Below are 23,245 nucleotides of genomic sequence, written 5' to 3'. Positions count from 1 at the left end.
TTACTTTATTGGCCTGCTGTTTGGGCATTGACCTTTTGGATTGGAATGCCACAAATTGTTCCAGGGTGGGCTGGACATGCAGTGCTCCAACCTGCCTTGGTCTCTGGCTGCCAGCACTAGCTGCTGCTGCTGCTGCTGCTGCTATTGGCTCAGAAGAAGAAGCTGTTGGGGTTTTTCCACGGCCACCAGCTATGCTGCCTGCACTAAGTTTTACTTCTGCATCTTTCCCCAATAGCACAGCGTTGTGTTGAGTGCTGAGGTGATGCTTCATGCTAGCACTGGTAAAATGGCCAGACACTTTCCCTCTGCTTTTAGCTTCCCACAATGTTTGCACTTTCCATAGCGCCCTTCTTCAACATTTTCAAAGTGCTCCCAAATTGGGGCGCGCATAGCCTTGGAGTGTGCCTTGGGTGCTGCTCCTACTGCTCGGGGTGGATTAACAGAGGCAGAACTAGTGGTGGTGGGACTGGTGGTAACAGTACTGGCCATAGTGGGACTGCTAATTGCTTTAGATTTGCTAGGTTTTGCTGCTGCTGCTGGTGGTGGTGGTGATGGTGATGATCGTAGCGGAGAAGGTGGAGGCTCAGGGGAAAATTGTGCACTAGTCATTTGGACACTGCTCCCTGAGGAATCTGATTCCTGACCACTCATCTCCTCTACTTCCTCTGGCTCATAGTCTAGCTCTTCATTAGCCAGATCGAATGGAATTCCTGCTAGGCTGGAGCTATGACTGATATCGTCGTGAGACTCGTGACTAGTAGTAGTGCGAGCAGGAAGAATAGACTCTGCACTTGGCCTCTCAGTCTCAGGCTCCAAAAATTTTGTAAGGACTTGGTGGCTTGCTAGAGGTACTAGGAGGACATGGCGTGGCGGTACCAGTGGGAACAGTAGGCGCAGCACTAGTGGTGGTAGAGGCGGTGGGGGTGGTGGTGGTGGTGGTGGTTTTCCCTACAAAGGAATGAGATCGCTTTGGTTTGGGACCCCTCTGAGTCTTGCTGCTAATTTGGCTCTGCTTGGTACCTTGCATGCTGCTTGTGGATGGGGAAGATGCTGCTTGGGGCAAAAGGCACTTCTTTTTAGTCACTGGGCTGGTACTACTTGTGCTACCCTTTAACTTTGAACGTGCTTCTGGTGCTTTAGGCTTTCCGTAAAAAACCATAGAGCTTGTGGGCCTAGCCGCACTACTACTGCCTGCTTTTGGTGCCTTTCCTTTACTTGATGATCCTTCAAGCAATGCTTCCCCAAATGATAAGCGAGAGCTTGGCCTACTTGGCCGACTAGACTGACGCAAAGGCTGCATCTTAGAACTGGTGGTGGTGCTGGTGGTGGTGGTGGTGGTGGTGGTAGATGGAGCTTGTCCCTCCTTAGTCCCAAAAGGAGGATCCATTTCAAATTTTGTGTTGTGTGTGTAGTGTAGTGTAGTGTAGTGTTTAAAAAACTATAAAAAAAAAATAAAAAAAAGGAAAAACGAATTAAAGACAAAAAAATTAGAGGAAGTTCTCTTCAGTGCTACTGCTTAAAAAGTAAAACTATGCACTACTGCACTGTGCTGTTGTGTGCAATCTGCCAAAGTGCTAAAGTTATTTAAATTATTAACTCAAGATTAACTATTTAATAACTAGCAGTATTTTATTTAAAATTTTTAACTAAGGGTACTTTTAATAAAATTGAAATAAAATGTAAAATAAATGAGAAAATCTTTGCAAAACAGTTAACGTCACTGCTTGCTGATCAAAAAAAAAACACAGCACTTATGCGGCTGCACTCACTAGCCCAACAAGTTCACTTCACTGATGGACTGAGGTGAGCAAAACAAATGAAATAAAATGAAAGATTATTAATTAAGAAAAATTGACTTGGTCTCTTGCTGTTGCTAAAACAAAGCACAAACTATAGAGCTGCAGCACCAGTACTAATAAGATTAGCTGAACTATACGCTAGTAGTAATTAATTAATATTATTACTTTTATTTATGGCTAATTTAATTAACTATTAAGATAAGAAAGAATTATAGAATTATTGATATTACTGATTTTAGATTAGACACTAGTAGATGTCTTGAATGTCTACAGTACACTCTACACTAGTATACTATTACTAACTATAACTGACAAATATATATATAATTTTATAATGAATTCAATTATTAATTATATTAATTAATATTACTGATTTTAAATTAGACACTAGTAGATGAATGTCTACAGTACACTCTACACTAGTATACTATAGTATATATATATATGACTGACAAATATATATATATATATATATAATATTATAATGAACTATTAAATTATAGATTCTATTAAATTATTATTTATAAATTCTATTTAATTTATTTAAGCAGGACAGGCAGTAGGCACTAGTGCCAGCCCAGGGCAAGGGCACCCCAGTGCCACTGAGACACTGGGTGCACTGTCAACTCAACAGCACTTACACTACAGTTGATGACAAATTAAATTAAAAAAAAATTAAATTAATCAAATTATTATTATTAATTATATTAAGTAGCACTGAAGTGAGGATGAAGTACACTGTGAGAAATGGCAGGCTAAGGCTTACCAGTCTCACACAGAACAGAACAATCTCTCTGTAACGCTCGGATGCAGCACAGCAGTGTTGCCAAAGCAGTCACAGCGAAAAATGAATGGATCTCTCAGGCAAGCTCTGGTCTTATAAAGGCGCCTTCAGAATTAAAAAAATAGCAGCACAGGCACTGGACGAGACCCTTAGCGTGACGTCACAAGAGTGAGCTGATTGGACAGACGAGATCAGCTCACTCCTGTTTGAAATTGTCTTCGATTCTTCGTGGTTGTGAGTCTTCGTCTTCTCCTACGTTTTGCCGGCACTGTATTCTCTTCGGCGTGTCTTCGGAACGAACAAAAAAACGGCCTCTTCGTGCTCGTTTTCATGTTCGCCCGAAGACGAATGCGCAAGTCTAGTTGTAACAGTTTTTTGATGAGGAGCACCCACACCGCATGATTTTGTAATTAATACATTGCATTGTAGGGATAGTATATTTTAAAGTACATGGAGTATTAGGTTCGTACCACACTTGGTGTCCTGAGTTTTGGGACAATCTTTGGCTTTCAGAAAATATTTGTGGGCAATGGGGTTTCCTTCTTCTTACTATCATAAACACTAGTGTTATATCGAACTCTTGATAAGATTAGCTGGTGCACCATTACTACTACCTAGCATTCACTCAACTCTGTAGCTTCTTCAAAGTGATTGTTGTCAACTGCGTGGACTGAGTTTGGAGTTATGGCCGGTTATGCAGTGCCTAAGTAGTGTGCTTTTTCCCCTTAATCTATGCATTTGTTTTACTTTATCACTAAATTCTGTAGAATGCTCTATGGTTTTAACTTCCCTTCACATCCCCAACCTGAACAATGACCATTCAACTTTGGTTTTTTAGCTTTAAATGCAACAGCAAGATTCACAGATGGAGACAAATGATAGAGCATAGGTGCAAGCAACATATATTAATTTATTATCTTTTATTTATGTAGCAGAAGAACTTACGCAGCGGTTCTTACAATACATATATTGAAGAAGTATGACTAGAATTGACAGCCTAAGACAAACTGATTCATTAGGTGGAGAGAGCCCTGCTCGCAAGCTTATTGAATAGGGTGACGACACAAGGAAACATAAGGAACAGAGAAAGGTAAGCGGTAGTGTGGGGGTTGTATCAGTGACAGGGAAGTTCTAGCGGCTAAGATGGTATGCTTCTCAGTAGAAGTGGGTTTTAAGATTTTTCTTGGATGTTGGGAGGGAGGGTGAAAGCTGAAGGTTCGGTGGAAGTAGATTCCAGAGATATGGGGCAGCACAAGTAAAGTCTTGTAGACGGGAAACGAGGAGGTGATAAGTGAAGAAGAAAGCCTTAGCCTATGGTAAGAACGTAAAGATCAAGTAGGGGAGTATTTTTTTGAAGGCAGAAATGTATGGAGGAGCAGTGTTATGGAGGGCCTTGTATGTTAGTACTAGGATTTAAAATGTAATTTTATTTATTCTAAAGTTTATTTAATTCTTCTTAATAAAATGTTGTCAAAATAATGCTACCTTAGGACAAGTGATTGAGCTTAAGTACTTTAAAATAAAATATCCCACAGAACAAAATGTTAGTGTTCATTTGTAATTCATTAATACAAGATAACTGGTAACAGGCTCAATCATGGCCCTTATCTTGGGGGACCTGGGGCAGCTGGTTACAGCCCTGGCATTTTATTAAAACTATGGTACTGTTGGTAAAATGTTCAAATTTAATAGATTATTGATTGTGATGATTTTTGTCAAACTTATCCAAGGGCTGGATACATTTCAAAATAAGATATGAGATTAAAAACATTAACAAAATTATTTTCAAAAAATGTTTTAGGAACTGAGCAAAGGTAGAAAGAACATTTTACAGTAACACAAACGACTTGTGGTTACTTTTTATTGTCTTCACTAAGTAGCTGCTTCTAATTGAGATACTTTGCAATGAGTTGTTCTTGAAGCAAAGCAATTACTTTTATTTTTGTTATATTCATTTCATAGGTAACATAAAGAATCTCCAGAGGGGGCACATGACATTTTTTACATTAGCCAAATAATCAGGGAAATTAGGAATCTGCAACAACGAAAAGAGCATGGATATGAATGATAAGAAACATTGAAATCATACCTGATTCATCTTTTTTGAAATTACATAATTTTAATAATGTACAGCCATTATAACGGTAGGGTATTTAAACTTTTCATTTTAGCACAACTGAATAGCTCCTCAGAACTATATTGTTAAAGGGACTTACCAGCTTTTATATGCAGCTGAGATGTCCCTCTTAAACGTACATGGTGCCAATGCATGGATGATTCTGCAGAATGATGCTTAAAGGCCATTAACCGAAAAACTCACCACCTACATGTCTGGTCACCAGTAGTGTCTTTGACAATGGTGCTTGGAGCATATATAGTTCCTGGTTGTACCCCGTTGTTCTGGTACTCATGCCTGTGACTTGAGGATTTAGCTCTTGTTAGGATACTCAGTCGCCAACATTGACACCCCTGGCTAAATGTCACGTTACAATTGTGGTCGGCTGGGTAGGGTCCAACATTTTGTAAGGCTATTGTTAGGGCTACATTTATAGTTCTAATAACATGATTTTTAGTATATCAGCTGTTTTTAAAATAAATTGTCATGTAGAACTTTATGGACAACCCTAAATCTAAAAAATATGTTATACATCTTTAGCAGAGACAAACTAACAGATGTTTTTATACAATGTTCATTAAATCCATTTTGTTTAAGCTTGTATTAATTTAAGACTGGGATTTGAAATTTTTCTTTTTTGGCAACCACAAACTAAACTTTTTTCTGTAGCGATCTGAGATATTCAGTGAGTCAGAGACGAAAGACATTCACCACCCACCATTCTTTCTCAGCAGAAGGTTAACTTCACAAATATGTAATTCTACAAATATGTAATAAAAACTACTGGGAAAAATATTAAGAACTGAAATTACCATTAAAATTGTTCATTCTTAATATTTAACAAGCCACAGCAATAACATAGGCTTATACCCACGGCAAATTGTAACTTGTACTAAAAAGTCTTTTTAAAGTAATAGATTGATTTTTGTGACTAGCTTGCAGCTGAACGGGTATAAAGCTAATATATTACGTCATACATATACGGAACTTCAATAAACGTACAACTTTATGTCTTGGAAACCACGGGGCTGGTAGCATTAAAGCTTAAAAATTAAAACTCTCAAAATATATTTATACTTTATTTCTATGTTTTATGTGAGTACTCACCTACTTATGATGCTCAGCGCTTATAAATCATGTAAAAAAGGAAGTACATCCTCTTTTAATCTATGGTTTTACATATCAGGATATAATAGCAATCATCTGTTCCTTAGCAGGTCTAACAATTAGGTAAATACAACCTCAGATGAACAACAACACATGACATATTACACAGTGTCATGATTTATCTACATAAATAAAGCCAAAATGAAGAAGCCATGTATGAAAAACTAAGTACATCTTATGATCCAATAGCTTGTAGAACCACCTTTAGCAGCAATAACTTGAATTAATAATTTTCTGTATGACTTTATCAGTCTCTCACATCGTTGTGGAGGGATTTTGGCCCACTCTTCTTTACAACGTTGCTTCAGTTCACTGATGTTTGCAGGGTATTTGTTTATACAACTCTTGGTTTTTTTGCAATTTCTCTGAGCATTGTACGGTCAGACCTTGGGGTGAATTTGCTGGGACGTCCACTTATGGGAAGATTGGCAACTGCCTAGAATGTTTCCCAATTCTGAATAATCTTTCTCACTGTAGAATGATGGGCTTCTTTGGAAGTGCCCTTATAACCCTTACCAGATTGATGGGCACCAACTTCTCTAAGGTCATTGCTGATGTCTTTCCTCCTTGGCATTGTTTTAACACACAATTAAATGCTCCAGACCAGCAAACTGATAAAACTTCAGCTTTTTTTCAGCTTCAGATTTAAAAAACAAACAAAAAAAACAAAACTTCAGCTTTTATAGAAGTGGTCACACTTGCTGATGACCAATTAATCAAGGGCATTTGAGTAAAGGTGTATTTAGTTTTTCACATATACATTTTTAAATAAATCATGACACTGTCAAATGTCATGTGTTGTTCATCTAAGGTTGCATTTACCTAATTTTTAGACCGACTGTGGAACAGATAATTGTTATTATTTTCACACGACTGTAAATGGCCGCAAACAACATCAAACGTCAATATGAAAGCCATGCATTTGTGCAAAAATAGTAAAATTTGCTGTATTGGTCGAGAAATTGCTTTCTGTACAGTGCTTCTGTTATCTGGCTCCTGCCACTCCTTAGTGTACAAACAGAGCCGGCCTTAGGTGTTCTGCCGCCCTGTGCGGGCTACTCCTCTGATGCCCCCATCCCAAAAAAAGAAAGGAAAAAAATACCCTCTACCACCTCTGCCCCTTATCACTGCCTTTCCCCCCTCTGCCCCCCCTCTGCCCCTTCTCACTGCCTTTCCCCCCTCTGCCCCCCTCTGCCCCTCCTCACTGCCTCCCCCCTGCCCTTTCTCACTGCCTTCCCCTCCCCCCCTCTGCCCCCTCTCACTATCTACCCTCCCTCCCTAATTCTCATTATCCTTACTTACCTTGTTGAGTCCTGTGCTGGGAGCGGGAGGTGTCCGTCTTCCCGCTCTGCCGCGGTGTGCGCTTCACAGCTGAGCGCCAGAATATGACATCATATTTCGGTGCTCAGCATGAAACACCGGCACCGCGACGGAGTCACGCAGAGTGAGTGGCGCCGAGCGGTTGCTGAAAACTTCCGCTCGGCGCCCCTGCCCGGGACTTAAAGTAAAACATTGGGGGTTTTTTGTTGTTTTAACATTATTTAACATCCTCCATGTTAAATAAAGTAAACAAAAAAATACTTTATTTAACATAGAGGATGTTAAATAAAGTAAAAAAAAAACCAAAAAAAAACAACTGATGTTTTAATTTAAGTCCCGGGCGGCCGCACAAGTCGCACACCCCTAAGGCCGGCCCTGTGTACAAAGTCTGGATAGGGCAGTCAACAATGAACCAAAGCACCAACACTGTACTGTGTAGACTAGACTTGGGCACCAGGGGGCTCTTCGTGTTCGTCTTTGTGCTCGTCTTCGGGGGGGGGGGGAATCTTCGTATTCCGCGAATATTGGCCCGTTCCTGTCTTCTCTTCGGGCGAATATTCGTGGCCATTCTTCGTGCTCGTTTGATCTTCGTTTCCCTCCCGGTTGCCTAGCAGGGGTTAATACGGGGTTAACAACAGATCGGAGCAGCAGCAGCTGCCGTGAAGGTACGTGTGTGCAACTCTATTGGTCGTTTCGGCAGGGGGCTGGTCTGGCATCAACGAGTGAATTGCAGAACGCACTTCATTCGTTGATGGCAGGCGAGCCCCCTGCCGAAACGACCAATAGAGTTGCACACACGTACCGAGGTGTACTGTACACAAAATGACCTAGACAAATGCTTATCATACACAGTCACACATCCATAGATGTTTAATAAAAGAATAGGGATTATTTTACATTTTTAAATTGATTTTGGACCACTTGTAATACATTTGCTACCTATTTACAATGGCATACTTTGCAACAACCCAACTTTTACTCGACAGGACTGGAAAAGAGCAGGACTGTCCACCAAAATCTTGGGTGTGTTGGCAGGTATGCGGATGGAAAAATTAACTAAAAAATAGCTTAGGGTTAATGTACGGTTATGTTTAAGATTAGAAGCAGTGCACTGGTTTGGTTAAAGATGTATTATGTCTAAATAATAATTAAATTTTAATTTTAATGGGTTTTAAAAAAAAATTAGGGGTTTATTTAAATGTATTTTAAAGTTTGATTTATTATTTAGTACTTTATTATATTTATTTAATGTTTATACTAGTGCTACCTACCGAGCTATAACTAACTACGTGTATTTGCATACCTAGTTTAGCTAAATTAGATGGGACAGGACTGGAAAAAAGCAGGACTGCCCCTGAAAAAGTTGGGTCTGTTGGCAGGTATGTGGATGGAAAAATGTTATAGGATGAAGTGTGAGTTATGGCGTTAATGCTAGTGAGTGTAGAAGTGAAGGCCAGGACAAATAACAAGAGGACAGGTCCTTGTGATTTGTGCATTGTACGTGTGTGTGTTATGTGTGTTATGTGTTATGTCACTGTGTTATTTGTGTTATTGTGTGTGTTATGTTTGGTTGGTTGTGTATCAGAAGGAAAATAATGAAATGGAAATGGAAAAGGCGAATGAGTGGGCAATTGGCGACCCACTCACCTGTTTCACCCCAGGGCAAAGCATCCAAACAACTGTCAGTCTTAGACGTTTGGCAGTGGACTTCCAGAGCTCAGACACAAGGCCCTAGCGTAAGCTGGCCACTCCGGCGGAGGTGGCAGGTGTTGCCACACCGCAAACAGAGGCAGCCAGGGGGGAGAATCTACCCTTACCATTAGGGACATTTTGGGCATGACTCTAGCCAGGAAGCGAACTGGCATTGAAGAGACGCTGGCACCACCACCAGCAGCAGCATTGAGAAAGGCGAATGAGTGGGCAATTGGCGACCCACTCACCTGTTTCACCCCAGGGCAAAGCATCCAAACACTGTCAGTCCTAGACGTTTGGCAGCGGACTTGCAGAGCTCAGACACAAGGCCCTAGCGTAAGCTGGCTACACCGGCGGAGGTAGCAGGCGTTGCCACACCGCAAACAGAGGCAGCCAGGGGGGAGAAACTGCCCTTACAATTAGGGACATTTGAGGCATGACACTAGCAAGGAAGCGAACTGGCAGAGAAGAGAGGCTGGCACCACCACCAGCAGCAGCAGCAGAATTGGGAAAGGCGAATGAGTGGGCAATTGGCGACCCACTCACCTGTTTCACCCCAGAGAAAAGCATCTACACACTGTCAGTCTTAGACGTTTGGCAGCAGACTTCCAGAGCTCAGACACAAGGCCCTAGCGTAAGCTGGCCACTCCGGCGAAGGTAGCAGGCGTTGCCACACCGCAGACAGAGGAAGCCAGGGGGGAGAAACTGCCCTTACCATTAGGGACATTTAAGGCATGACACTAGACAGGAAGGGAACTGGCATTGAAGAGACGCTGGCACCAGCAGCAGCAGCAGAATTGGGAAAGGTGATTGAGTGGGCAATTGGCGACCCGCTCACCTGTTTCACCCCAGAGCAAAGCATCTAAACACTGTCAGCCCTTGGCGTTTGGGAGCGGACTTGCAGAGCTCAGACACAAGGCCCTAGCGTAAGCTGGCTACACCGGCGGAGGTAGCAGGCGTTGCCACACCGCAAACAGAGGCAGCCAGGGGGGAGAAACTGCCCTTACAATTAGGGACATTTGAGGCATGACACTAGCAAGGAAGCGAACTGGCAGAGAAGAGAAGCTGGCACCACCACCAGCAGCAGCAGCAGAATTGGGAAAGGCGAATGAGTGGGCAATTGGCGACCCACTCACCTGTTTCACCCCAGAGAAAAGCATCTACACACTGTCAGCCCTTGGCGTTTGGGAGCGGACTTCCAGAACTCAGACACTAGGCCCTAGCGTAAATTGGCTACACCGGCGGAGGTAGCAGGCATTGCCACACTGCAGCAAGTGCAAGCAGGGGGAGAAACTACCCTTTCCATTAGGGACATTTGAGGCATGATTTCAGCCAGGAAGCGAACTGGCAAAAGATGCTGGCACCACCACCAGCAGCAGCGTTGGAAACGGAAAAAGGTGAATGAGTGGGCAATTGACGACCCGCTCACCTGTTTCACCCCAGGGCAAAGCATCCGAACACTGTCAGTCCTTGGCGTTTGGGAGCGGACTTCCAGAACTCAGACACTAGGCCCTAGCGTAAATTGGCTACACCGGCGGAGGTAGCAGACGTTGCCACACCACAAACACGTGCAACCAGGGGGAGAAACTACCTTAAACATTAGAGAGAGAAAAAATAAATTTCCAAGCTAAGAGCTGGGTAACCCAACTTGGGCACCTCTTAAGAAAGGCAATCTGCTCCATCAGATGAGGTGCCATGCGTGAGCGCTGTGGACATGATAGAAGCTGCTGCGCAACCCAGGCCACACACTCTTCTTTTCATCCCAGTAGCTAAGAGGATCAACATTAGGCACAGAAGGAACTTCACAGAGGTAAAGTTTGACCATTTCAGCAGCACTACTCTCCTTTCTGCTGCTAGCTCTGTCAGATGGTCCAACTATACTCCCAAGTGCCTCTTCCCAAAACGCAGCTGCTCCACTCAGCTGTGTTGTGATGCTTGTGGCACTGCTGCTGATGCTGCTGCTAGGAGTAGCAGACCACATCATCTCTTCCTCCTCCTGCACCTCTCCCTCCTCGGACAGCATTCCCATTTTACGCTGCCAGTCACGCACCTTGTTGACCAATTGCTCCCGGTAGCTACTGAGAACATTACATTTCAAAGCTAGCTTTCCCTTAATTCTTGGATCGCAAAGGCATGCTAGCATCATTTCGGGACTCTCTTACATGCGTTTGCGAAGGTGTACTTTTAGCAGATCCTTCAGCTTCCTGACTATGGCTGCTACGTCAGGTGCCACCTTGAACAGCCTCACGGTTTTCAAGGAACACATCCATCTTGCTGCCTAGATGGGAGAACACTGGGATTACCTGGGCCAGACTGGCAGTGTTTGATCTTAAATTTTCTGTGGCATCCCTGAATGGTTTAAGGACTGCCACTAGCTGGGCGATCACTGTCCAATCCTCCCTATTCAATGGAGATGTAATCCCAATATTGTGCTCTGAGGCAAGATTATGGATTGCCCTCTGCTGCTCCAAAATCCTCTCCAGCATGTCTAACGTGGAGTTCCGCCGTGTACTGACATCCTGACGTAGGCAGTGTACGGGAAGACCTGACCTCTCTTGCTCTTCCCTCAAAAGTTGGCTAGCCTTAACACTATGGTGAAAGTGCCCAGAGATCTTTCTGCAGCGGGACAGAACTACTGCTACCACATTAGTTCCTTCTGACATTGCTGCCTTCACTACAAGATGGATGATGTGGGCTGCACAGCGCACACCAACAATATGACCATCTCGCAGCGCTTTCACCATATCGGCACCTCTGTCAGTTACCACAAAACCAACTTCAACATTAGTGCCTGCCTCTGCTCCCACCCAAAGGCTAAACATTTTCCTCATTGCATGCAGAATATTTTGGGAAGTGTGCTTTTCATCCATCACTTCTGCATGGAGAAGGAAAGATCGGTAGCCTGCTGCAGCAGCAGCTTCCTTAGACACACCGGGTTGCCACCAGTGTGCTGTCAAAGAAAGAAAGGCATGCTAGCCGCTAGGTGCACTCCACAAATCTGTAGTGAAATGAACACACTGACAAGCAGCCTTGGAAAGCTCCTCTTTCACTGCTGCAACACAGGACCGATATAATGAGGGGACAATGTTCCTACTGAAAGTGGAACGTGACGGAACTGTATATTGTGGAGCCACAGCCGCCATCAGTTGTTTGATCAATTGTCGATCATAGAGAAGGATGCCCCTCCAACAGCAATGAACTGACCAATCAGTCGCGTTACTTTATTGGCCTGCTGTTTGGGCATTGACCTTTTGGATTGGAATGCCACAAATTGTTCCAGGGTGGGCTGGACATGCAGTGCTCCAACCTGCCTTGGTCTCTGGCTGCCAGCACTAGCTGCTGCTGCTGCTATTGGCTCAGAAGAAGCAGCTGTTGGGGTTTTTCCATGGCCACCAGCTATGCTGCCTGCACTAAGTTTTACTTAGCCCAACAAGTTCACTTCACTGATGGACTGAGGTGAGCAAAACAAATAAAATAAAATGAAAGATTATTAATTAAGAAAAATTGACTTGGTCTCTTGCTGTTGCTAAAACAAAGCACAAACTATAGAGCTGCAGCACCAGTACTAATAAGATTAGCTGAACTATACGGTAGTAGTAATTAATTAATATTATTACTTTTATTTATAGCTAATTTAATTAACTATTAAGATAAGAATTATATAATTATTGATATTAATTAATGATTTTAGATTAGACACTAGTAGATGTCTTGAATGTCTACAGTACACTCTACACTAGTATACTATTACTAACTATAGTATATATAACTGACAAATATATATAAATTTATGTGTTCAATTATTAATTATTAATATTACTGATTTTAGATTAGACACTAGTAGATGTCTTGAATGTCTACAGTACACTCAACACTAGTATACTATAGTATATAATATATATATGACTGACAAATATATATAATATTATAATGTACTATTAAATTATTATATATTCTATTAAATTATTATTTATAAATTCTATTATTTAATTTATTTAAGCAGGACAGGCAGTAGGCTCTAGTGCAAGCCCAGGGCAAGGGCACCCCAGTGCCACTGAGGCACTGGGTGCACTGTCAACTCAACAGCACTATACACTACAGTTGATGACAAATTAAATAAAAAAATTATTAAATTAATCAAATTATTATTATTAAATATATTAATTAAGTAGAACTGAAGTGAGGATGAAGTACACTGTGAGAAATGGCAGGCTAAGGCTTACCAGTCTCACACAGAACAGAACTATCTCTCTCCGCAACGCTCGGATGCAGCACAGCAGTGTTGCCAAAGCAGTCACAGCGAAAAATGAATGGATTTCTCAGGCAAGCTTTGGTCTTATAAAGGCGCCTTCAGAATTCAAAAAACAGCAGCACAGGCATTGGACGAGACCCTTAGCGTGACGTCACAAGAGTGAGCTGATTGGACAGACGAGGATCAGCTCACTCCTGTTTGAAATTTTGGCGGCTGCGCGGCAAAAACGAAGACGATCGATTCTTTGTGGTTGTGAGTCTTCATCTTCTCCTACGTTTTGCCGGCACTGTGTTCTCTTCGGTGTGTCTTCGGAACGAACAAAAAAACGGCCTCTTCGTGCTCGTTTTCATGTTCGCCCGAAGACGAATGCGCAAGTCTAGATAAGACTAGGATCAGGAGAGAGAATTGATCAGTTTTCTATTCTATTATAAAAGATGGTTTGAGTTACAGATGAGAGGTAGGATATCTTTTAGTTACTGATATTAAACTGGTGGTTTTTACACAGCAGGTCAAAGTTGTTGGTCTCAATTGTCAAGGTAGGAGAAGAAAGCAAAATTGTGTTAAAGGCAGTGAAGAAAAGGGAAATGAGGTGAAGGGTGTGAGTGGATTTAGTAATTTTCCAACATTGAAAGTAAACATAGTAAGAGAGCACTAGGATTTGACCAAACACATGTGGGGATGAATACAGACCAGTTAAATAGACTGCATTACAGTAAGAGCCATGATCCAGAAGGGAAACCTGTGATATTAACTATTTAATGCTTGAACAATCATTAATTAACACAATACAAACTATCTTTCTGTATCTGTTAAAGTATGCTTTTGTATTTGCTATGCATAATTTTGTATTATTTGTTATGTTACAAAAATGTTTTTTGAAAAAACTTTAATAAAAATATTTGAAAAGAAATAAAAGCCATTAATGTATCACTGATAAAACTGAAATTACACTTTTTTGCAGTGTATTCAGATCTATTAGTTCCCTTGCAAATATGAGACAGATACAACTACAAAATATGTTAAAGAACATCATTGCATTTCCTTTAGCCCATTTTGGCTGACCTGATTAAAATATCTGTTATGAGCTTTGGAGAAAAACTATCATATTATAAGGTTGTGAGCAGGGCTCTCTCGTTTCGGTTTGTCTTAGTCTGTCAATTCTTGTCTTGTCCTACCACTTGAATATATGTATTGTATTAAGCGCTGCGTAAATTGTTGGTGCTATATAAATAAAAGATAATAATAATAATAAGTCCATTAACAATGTAGACGTGTGTGCACCTTTGTTTGTAGCTCCATTACAGAATTGTATTCTTAGCAACAAAGAGACGAAGATTTATCAGCATTACTGCAAAGAAAACTCTAGCTGTTGTTGTTATTATTATTAGTAATGTCATTTCTTAAGCACAGTTAGAAATTGTATTTTTGTTTATATTTTGTTGAATTCATGGTGATCAAGTTGTTTGGACCCATATATGCATGTTTTTTGGGGGGGGTTATTTGAAATATGTTAAGCTATAAGTAGCAAACTGCTAATAACGATGAACATGAAGGAAAAGACTTTATAGTAAGTACATCTGATTTTCACTATATTTATTATAGGTACGTTATACAAATAATTGTGAAGTTCTAAAATATTAGCCCAAATTACAAAAATATTAATAGAAAGGAATTTTGTTTTTAATACAAAAAATACAGGAATGGTCTATTTGCATCATTCTTCTGATAAATGATTCTATAAGCACAATATTTATTTCAACCAGTTTAATTTATTACTGATAAATGAGACTTTAGTCTAAAGCGGTTCTAATATGCATATTCATTGGCAATACTTCTATTTGCAGAGCTGAAGCGGCATAATTGTCAAAGGAAACAGCACTTCACAGGTTGCTTGGTAGATCCACTGAGCTGCCACAGACACAGAGATTGTCAGTATATGTCCTAGTAAACTTGGCTTGAAAATAACTGCACCCAGTTTTATTAAATCAAAATATTTCAATAACTTTTGTTAACAATCATGCAAAATAACTACCCAATACTACTCAAAACTATGCCAAATATAAGCAAACTATCCCCAATGTAAATGGCTCTATGTAAGCAATATATACATCAATCATGGACTTTGTTGCCAAACTGTAGCTTACATCATCTTCAACTAGCTTAAGCCCAGTTAAATACTGCCAGAAAATCATGAGACTTGTAGTTCAACAAAGGTAGAGTAGCTACTTGTTTATTAGAAATCTTTGCTTTAAGGGTGTTTAGTTTCTGCTGGTTATTTTGAGTTGATATGAGTTGTTAGATATTTATTCAGTGAGCTGTGTTATGGTATGCTTTTCTTCCCAAAGTTTATGGTGGCATAAGTGTACTTAATTTAATGCTTTCAGTGCTCTGGACAGTAGAGGATTCTTCCCAGCCACCATAAAATACAGAGCTAATGGTTAGATATCATTGAGGGTTCACTTGCATGAGCCAGATTGAGATCTGTATGTAGGTGGAATGTTCAGGCTCATACACATGCTGTGCTCAAATCTATGTTTAAATCAGCACACATATGCAAATGGGGTGCCCATGTAATAACTATGGATAACGCATTAAAAAGTGTTATACCTTGTGTGTTTGGGTAAGTGTCTTAGACATGTCCATATTGGCATGTATATTTTATTTTCTAAATGTGTTGGTGGGAGCAGTGGTGTATTCTAACCTAGTCCAACTATGCCCAGGGTGGCAGCTCTAAGAGGCCAGCAGCTCCTCTGCCACATGACTGGGGCAAATTGTCCTATTGGTTGGGAACCCTTTAATATGTTTGCCATCTATCCATGACAGCATTAAGTTCTATTTATTAGGCAGCTCAGGGCAGCACTTGTTTGGCTAAATTATTAAGCTTTATCTATCTGTTTTCCACCTGGATCTCTTACTGTATGCTGCGCTTGTTACAAGAAATAAACAAAAATGAATTACGAGAAAGCAATTTCACATTCTAAAAAAAGAGACAGTATATCACAGTAACATGATTACATTTTAAATGAAGTGACACCCCTAACTCAGTCATGCAGCTAACAGGTTATCATCACTGGCGCATTCAAATAAAACCCTTACTTGGGAGTCTATGCATCCAAAATATATTTACTTCTAGTAAAGACCCTACTAAAATGTTAGTGCTGCTTTCGTTGGCAAGATATATTTCCCCATTATGAATGACAGTGAGGGGGTGGATGGTGTACAAAGGGTTTATGATGATACACAATTAAGAAAATCAATGGAAACAGTGACAAACATAAATAATATATTTTCCATTGTCTGTATACAGTGTGCAGAGTTATTTAAATCCAATAACATTTTATCCACTGGCATAAACACAATATGTTAGTAGTGATAATTTCAATGTCATATATAAGTGGATATTTATATTTAAGGTATGGATTTAACTCTTTGAATATCAGCAGACAATAAATAGCAAAGTACTGTTCTGTTTACATCTAGTGAAGGGGTATGTTTACACCAACCTTGTTACATGTAGGTACAGTAATAATAATAATAATTATATTTCAAAAAAAGTAAGACCAGTAAGAAAATGCATCTCAAATGCTTTGTACCAGAAATCCCACTCCTTGGGTTCAAACAGACTGTGTTTTCCATGGGCTCCTGGCTTCTCTTAGTGATCTGTCATAAGGCAGCCCTGCAAAGAACGAATTCCTCAGTTGGCAATTTATAAAAAGTACAATTATTGCCATAGTCAAAAATAGCAGAACAAACAGAACAATATAAGTCACAAGGTCTGGTTTATTCAGCCCACCTTCTTTCATCACTTTTGCTGTAGACATGTACAGAACAGAGGCACTCACTGGCCTCTGAGTGCTGCTCAAGTAAGACGTGTTAGTCTGTATCATGACTTGAGCCTCTGTTGCATTGCTAGAGTTTAGCAGCAATTCCCCATACATGATCATATTAAAGCATTCCTGAACACAACCACAAAAAAAGTCACTGCTTTGTGATTCCTTGTCTCTTGAAATAATACACATCCACTAACTGTAATAATCCACTTAAAGGCTAGCTCCTTGTGTGGATTGTATAAATAGACTTTTCCCCAAAATCTTGATAAATCACCCCCACATCAGGGTAGTAGATCCACTGGTGCCATCAAGGTTAGCTGAGAAATATTTTTTGGACCGTTTCTATAAGAAATATTTGTTTCAAGATAATCGCTGCTTAATTATGGTATCAGGACAAATAATTGTTCATCCACACATCAACAACGTACCAACAGAAGCTGTTTTGTCACTGCATCCAATCGGGGAAGAAAGCCATTTGGAACGTATTCCCAGTTCTCATGTAAGAGCTCATTCCGGTATGAAGAAAGCTCCATATGATAGAACTCCTTGTATCATCTCAAGATTTGTTTTTCTGGAGTCTTGTTAATGACATTATGTTCCACGTGCAGTTTAAGAAATCAGCACCTGTTGTCTGTCAACAGAGCTGATCTATCCATGGACTCCTTAACAGCTGATCATTTCTTCTTATTCTTTTCTTCACATTGAAGTTCTTGCCACTAAATCCCAGCGTTTCACGGCTCCGGTTTCCAGCATACAAGCCTCCAGAAAGGCTGGAGCACAAGGCTGGGCAGATACTGATCATAGAAACATGTGACTTGGTTCCTTTAGTCAAACTCCGACTGAGAGTCATTAGCTGCAGTGGAAAAGAATTCTTACCCTGGTGCTGAATCTCTCTGGACACTGTGATCTCTTACAGACTCCTGACACGGAGATTAAATAAAGTGCTGTTTAATCACTGTGAAATCGCAACATGCAGAGCAGTAACACGTAGGGGAAGAAAAGAAAAAGAAAAATTCAGAGAAAAAAAAATTCAGTCTTTGTAATGTTAGTATGGTATCATAGGACATAAGGAATAAACCTATTCAATCATAATGAAGATTTATTATAATAATGATTCATTGTATTTTTTGAAACATATTTATTGCCTTTTTTAGACTAAATATTGATTTATCAATCAGTTATAGCCCCTCAAAAACCTAGAAACCCTTCTGTACATATAGATAATATATATGCATGCAGTTTTTGTCATGACAATCAGGCTCAGTGAATTCTTCAGCACCATTCGCAGATTGGCAATTAGCATGTTAATTCTATTTCATGAAGTTGCTTTTAAACAGCCATTAAAGGCTGGCTTCCTGCCAGACATTTTTAAGTCTCCAGCTCCCCAGCACCTTGTAATAACAGTGATTGAATGTGTTTTCCCAACCACATTTCTAAATCTTGTATCTGCGACAGGAGACGAGATGGAGAATGTATTAAAGTTGCTAATGTCTCTCTGGTGATAATGGCATTTCAGGCACAGTAAACATGATTTTGTTAAATACAAGTAAGATGACTGCTTTTTCTCCACTTCTTACCACAAAACATGCATTGGTTCAGCAGTACATTTATTCAGATTATCATTTATTTTAGTGCGCCTATTTTAATATTTATGTATACGTGTTTTATTTAAAAATCAATATTGTCAGAAAAAGCTTAGGAAGTTGTTTATCAAACCGAAAAAAAATATCCCAGTAAGAAAAGAAAAACATACTTTAATTTGTGTCTCAAGAGATGTTGTTACATTTGGCTTGTATGCTGTTGCAGCTCCATTAAAATGATAAATGACAGCCTGCATCCTGAAATATCACTCGGTTTATAAACAGCATATTTAAAGCTAAACCAATAATAGATGTTTTGCATATTTTCCACATTTGTATTTAAAGTTTCCTATGTCACTAAGAAGGTCTTATAACATAATCATCTGTACTCTCGATTGTTTAAGAAACTGTTTTGATTGTAAGTCTAGGACTAATTATTATTATCGAATATTTGGGAACAAAAAGGCCTGGGCTATGGGATATCAAGATATAAATGCAAAAAACCTGAAATCAAAAGCAGTAAGAGCAAGGGTCTCTGTCTCTTAAAATGTAAAAAGAAATAACGGTAATAATGGCACAAGGAGAGAGAGAGAAATAAAAAGTACTATGAGCCTCTTATCTTTTTTGTAACTGTTTAGTGTAGTTAGCGCTGTATAATGGGATCTGGCTGGCATTCGTGTAATAACCATTGTTATTCATGTATCTGAATATTTTCTAGCCCTCTGCATAACATACTTCATGTACTCCCAGAAACATTTGACAAATGTTACTGATATGATACTGATACTGATATGAAGACTCAAACCTTAATCGTTGCTTGGTTTCATCTTAGATTTGGTATAGCCATATGCCTACCCCATGCATGTTAAATAAGCCTCTACCAGTTCTGCTTGAATGTAGTACCACTAATCTACCACCCTCTGAGTAAAGCAAATTGTCCTTAATTAAAATATCTCCCTTGACCTCCTTGTTAAAATGCTACACACAATTGAGTTCTGTTTTACTTAATCATATCTTCTCTTCTTCAAATATGGCAGACACACATGTGCATCCTCGGACATAGATCAACTAGCAGAGAAAGTCACTAGTCCATGAGCATGGTTCCTGTTTGCCACCCTCGCCTGTATAGCACATTATGAGGAATTACACCTCATAAAGTATGCGGACACCTGACCATCACACCTATATGAGCTTATTGAACACTCCAAAACCATAGGCAATAAGTTGTTAAAACCTTCATGACAGCTTTATTCTACACTATAGGTCTCCCTGTTGAACAAACACATTTATGTTCCGCAGCATCCCCTGATTGCAGAAATACCCTACATACATATTTTTTTATGTTCCAGAGGGCCACATCCTTTACATATTACCTTATGGCATACCTGGGAACTTCTGGGCTCTGGCTACCCGGAGCCTTCCCTTGCGGGAAGTGGCCCGGACTGCCCACTGACGTCGGTGGGAGTTCCATCTGACGTCTGTGGGTGTTCCCGCTGATGTTGGGGGTGTTCACGCTAAAGGCAGAGGGAAACACCTCCCGCGAGGTTCTTGACCCAGAGAACTGGAGAAGCGGTGCTTCACCCGACAATCTCCAGGTCACCGGTGCGGGGAACTCTGATCTCTGACAGTCGGGGAAGGTATCCGCGACGGACGCAGACAACCCCCGCTGCTAGCCACACCTCCTTCCGGCTGCAGCGGACGTTGTCTACGCAGATTGCGTAGACGTCAACCCGCTGCCCCGGCAATACAGCAGGAAGCACCGGTAAGTGTGTGTGTGGGGGGGGGGAGACAGGAGGATCCAGGTCCCCTGCAGTGGTGCGGGGGATCTGGATCTTAGTCTCATAATCAGACCTCTATTTGAGGTCTGATTAGAAGACGACCCCGATTAGAAGACGAGGGGTATTTTTCAGAGCATTTGCTCTGAAAAAAACCTCGTCTTATAATCGAGCAAATACGGTATTTTTTATTATTGGTACAATATGGATAGAGATTCCTCTCAAACGTGTTATTCTGACATCACTTAGCTCACTTTAAGTTTTTATTTATTTTATTATTTTTAGTGATGTTTTCTACTTTTTCCACTTGATTTGGCATTCTTTATGTTACGGCTTACCACTACTTGCAGCCATTAAAAAAGATCAGGCAGCATGAAGCCAGTGATGCTGGCTTCTGCTGACAGGGAGTCAAAAGACAAGCTGATCTCTCGTGTAGCGACAGGGAGATGTACCTGTATGTTCTGGAGAGATTTTAAGCAGAGCTTTTAAGGACATACATATATGTTAAGGTTAAATGTGCACACTGCAGGGGACTGCTTTGTACCCAAGCCAGTCTCCGGGAACCATAATTCACCCTCCCATGCCAAGGAGACTTTGTTTATGAATGAAAGCTTTGTGCTTACACTAAATGTGAGGCTCCACTAATAAAGAATGAGTACTGCTGATCGACCAGCAATCCCAGAAAAATAATATTTAAAAAAATTGCTGCAGAGATAGGAAAGTGTCCACACAAGGGCAACAGCATCCGTGGCAAGGTTTGTGAAGGTCCGTAGAGCATCATGTAATTGCCAACCACAAGCAATGCTGGTGTCTATTCCTGGCTGGTGTCATCAAAAATAGAAGAAAGTTTGCCAAATCAAAAATCTGATCTCTGGTGTCATGCAGAGGATCAGACATTATACAACAGCCAGCCAACCTCCCCTCCACCTGTAAATCACAAAATCAATCACAAATGTAAAAAAAAAACCCTACAGCAACATTTTATAAACATATTATTTTATTTATCTTTGTAGAAATAGGTGGATGATTTCTGTGGATTACAACTCCCACCATCCTTAGTCAGGCTGTTGATGAAGGTGATGGGAGTTGTACTTCACAAAAGAGAGTGCACTAGAAGAGCAAAAGGCTGGTATACTTTTTTCAATCTAAACTGTTTGTATAGTGTATCACACTGCTCTATGCTGTGTGCTGTTGCTAAGTAAAATGAGCGTGTCATGTTGTGTAGCCTGTAGATTTGAAAAATTATATAATAACCTACACATCTGAGGTATTTCTGTCATTTAAAGGGACCACATAACTTGGGCAAAAAATGCTAACCAATGCTTTTGGAGAAAAAAAACAAACTTATATTGAAACAAAGATTGAAGGCCAGAAAAATCCACACTTTGAAACAGCAATGTATGTCTTTGTCATGGTAACACCCTGAGGCTGAGTACACATGGGGTAGATTCGAGTTTGGGAGGGGGGTACTGATGGATTTCTGGGGAGACTCCTGTCTGTGGTCTAAGTCACCCTGTGCTCATTGGGGGCACAGGGTGAACAGGAAACCCCATCTGGTCTGCCCTAACCAGACTCTCATGAACTAGCCGGCTATGGGGGCCAGAGACTATCCATACGCCTCACCGGGACCTAGCCGAAAATCCATGGAACTGTTGTGTGTCTAGGAACCGCGGAGATGCCAGCCGACAATTCGAACTGCGTTGCTAAGGACACCTGTTGTCCTACCAAGTCGCTCTTTTGGGGTTATGCTATGCTCGTTGTGGACAACCCTCGGTGGTGGTTACGGAGAGGGAGCTCATTTGGGAAATCTGGTTTTATTACCAATCTTTAGGACCCAGGTTTACCCAGCCACGGCTATGGAACTCTGGCCTGTCTACTGGACGGACTATTCCCAGGGACATTTCCAGTGCTGTCGATCAGGGTCTTGAGGTCGGATCAAGACGCTTTTTGGACCATAACATCTGAGGACCCTGAGCTCTCCATTGGTACCCAGGGATTGATGCCGCTCCCTCGAGATCACCTCGAAATAGTGACTTTTGGTCAGATGGGCATTGCTGGTCATAGAACTGTATGGAGGCTCTGGGGTGTCTGGTAGTTGATGGGATTAAACCCCTAATCCTATCACGTTTGTGTGTATAAATAGCTGTTCTGTCCGATTTTCACCTCAACATGAGTGCTGTCTGATACTTGGGGTGGGCTACTATGATCATTTATTGCCCTTTTCAGGACAATAGTCACACTGCGCAGCTAAGTTTCGGCTAACCACAGTACCAACGCAGCTCTGGTGCGGCATCCCCTCTTCTCTCTACAGCACTGGTTCTGTCTGGCGCTGAAGGGGTTAATCACTGGTGTCCCAGCATGAGGAAGCAACGTTTGGCAGGAGTACTTAGTCGTACAGATGTACATGTATGTTTGCAACATTGACATGATTTCCCCTTTTTATATTTTGCCATCTCCAATTAATAGGTATGATTGATAGCTTGGACATAAATCCTTGAAATTCAACACATACACGTGAAAGAGGATAAAAGACTTCTTATAAAAATGTTTGCAGAGTTTCTGTAGAAAGTTTTGCACTAGCTAATTAGAAATATATATCTATATATATATTTGATTCCTTAGTCAGTTCAATTGTTTTGGAAAAATTACTGTATTTGCTCAATTATAAGGTTTGTTTGTTTGTTTGTTTTATTACAGAAAATGCTCTGAAAAATGTCCCTCGTCTTATATTCTTCAAATAGAGGTCTGAATACAAGACTAAGATCCGGATCCTCCTGTCTGGCAGCCAGCAGATGTCTGCACAAAGGCATATCTGGGAGGCAGAGTGGCATATAGGGGGTATCAGCAATTTTGGGGGGCAGATGTGCATAACTGGGGGCAGAGTGGCAAATAAAAATAAATAAAAACAAAAAAAATGTCTCAATCATAGT

General features: G+C 40.7%; 1 pseudogene; it reads right to left on the bottom strand.

The window, feature by feature from the left end:
• Nucleotides 1-16,744: 16,744 nt before the first annotated feature.
• On the bottom strand, nt 16,745-17,068 carry LOC149285884 (small integral membrane protein 32 pseudogene; annotated as a pseudogene).
• Nucleotides 17,069-23,245: the final 6,177 nt, after the last annotated feature.

This window comes from Sceloporus occidentalis, unplaced genomic scaffold (genome assembly GCF_023333645.1).
Source record: "Sceloporus occidentalis isolate IW3139 unplaced genomic scaffold, rSceOcc1.0.p SCAF_75, whole genome shotgun sequence".
Lineage (NCBI taxonomy): Eukaryota > Metazoa > Chordata > Lepidosauria > Squamata > Phrynosomatidae > Sceloporus > Sceloporus occidentalis.
The sequence above is the reverse complement of the archived record's forward strand: the minus strand, read 5'-3'. Positions and strand labels throughout refer to the sequence as shown.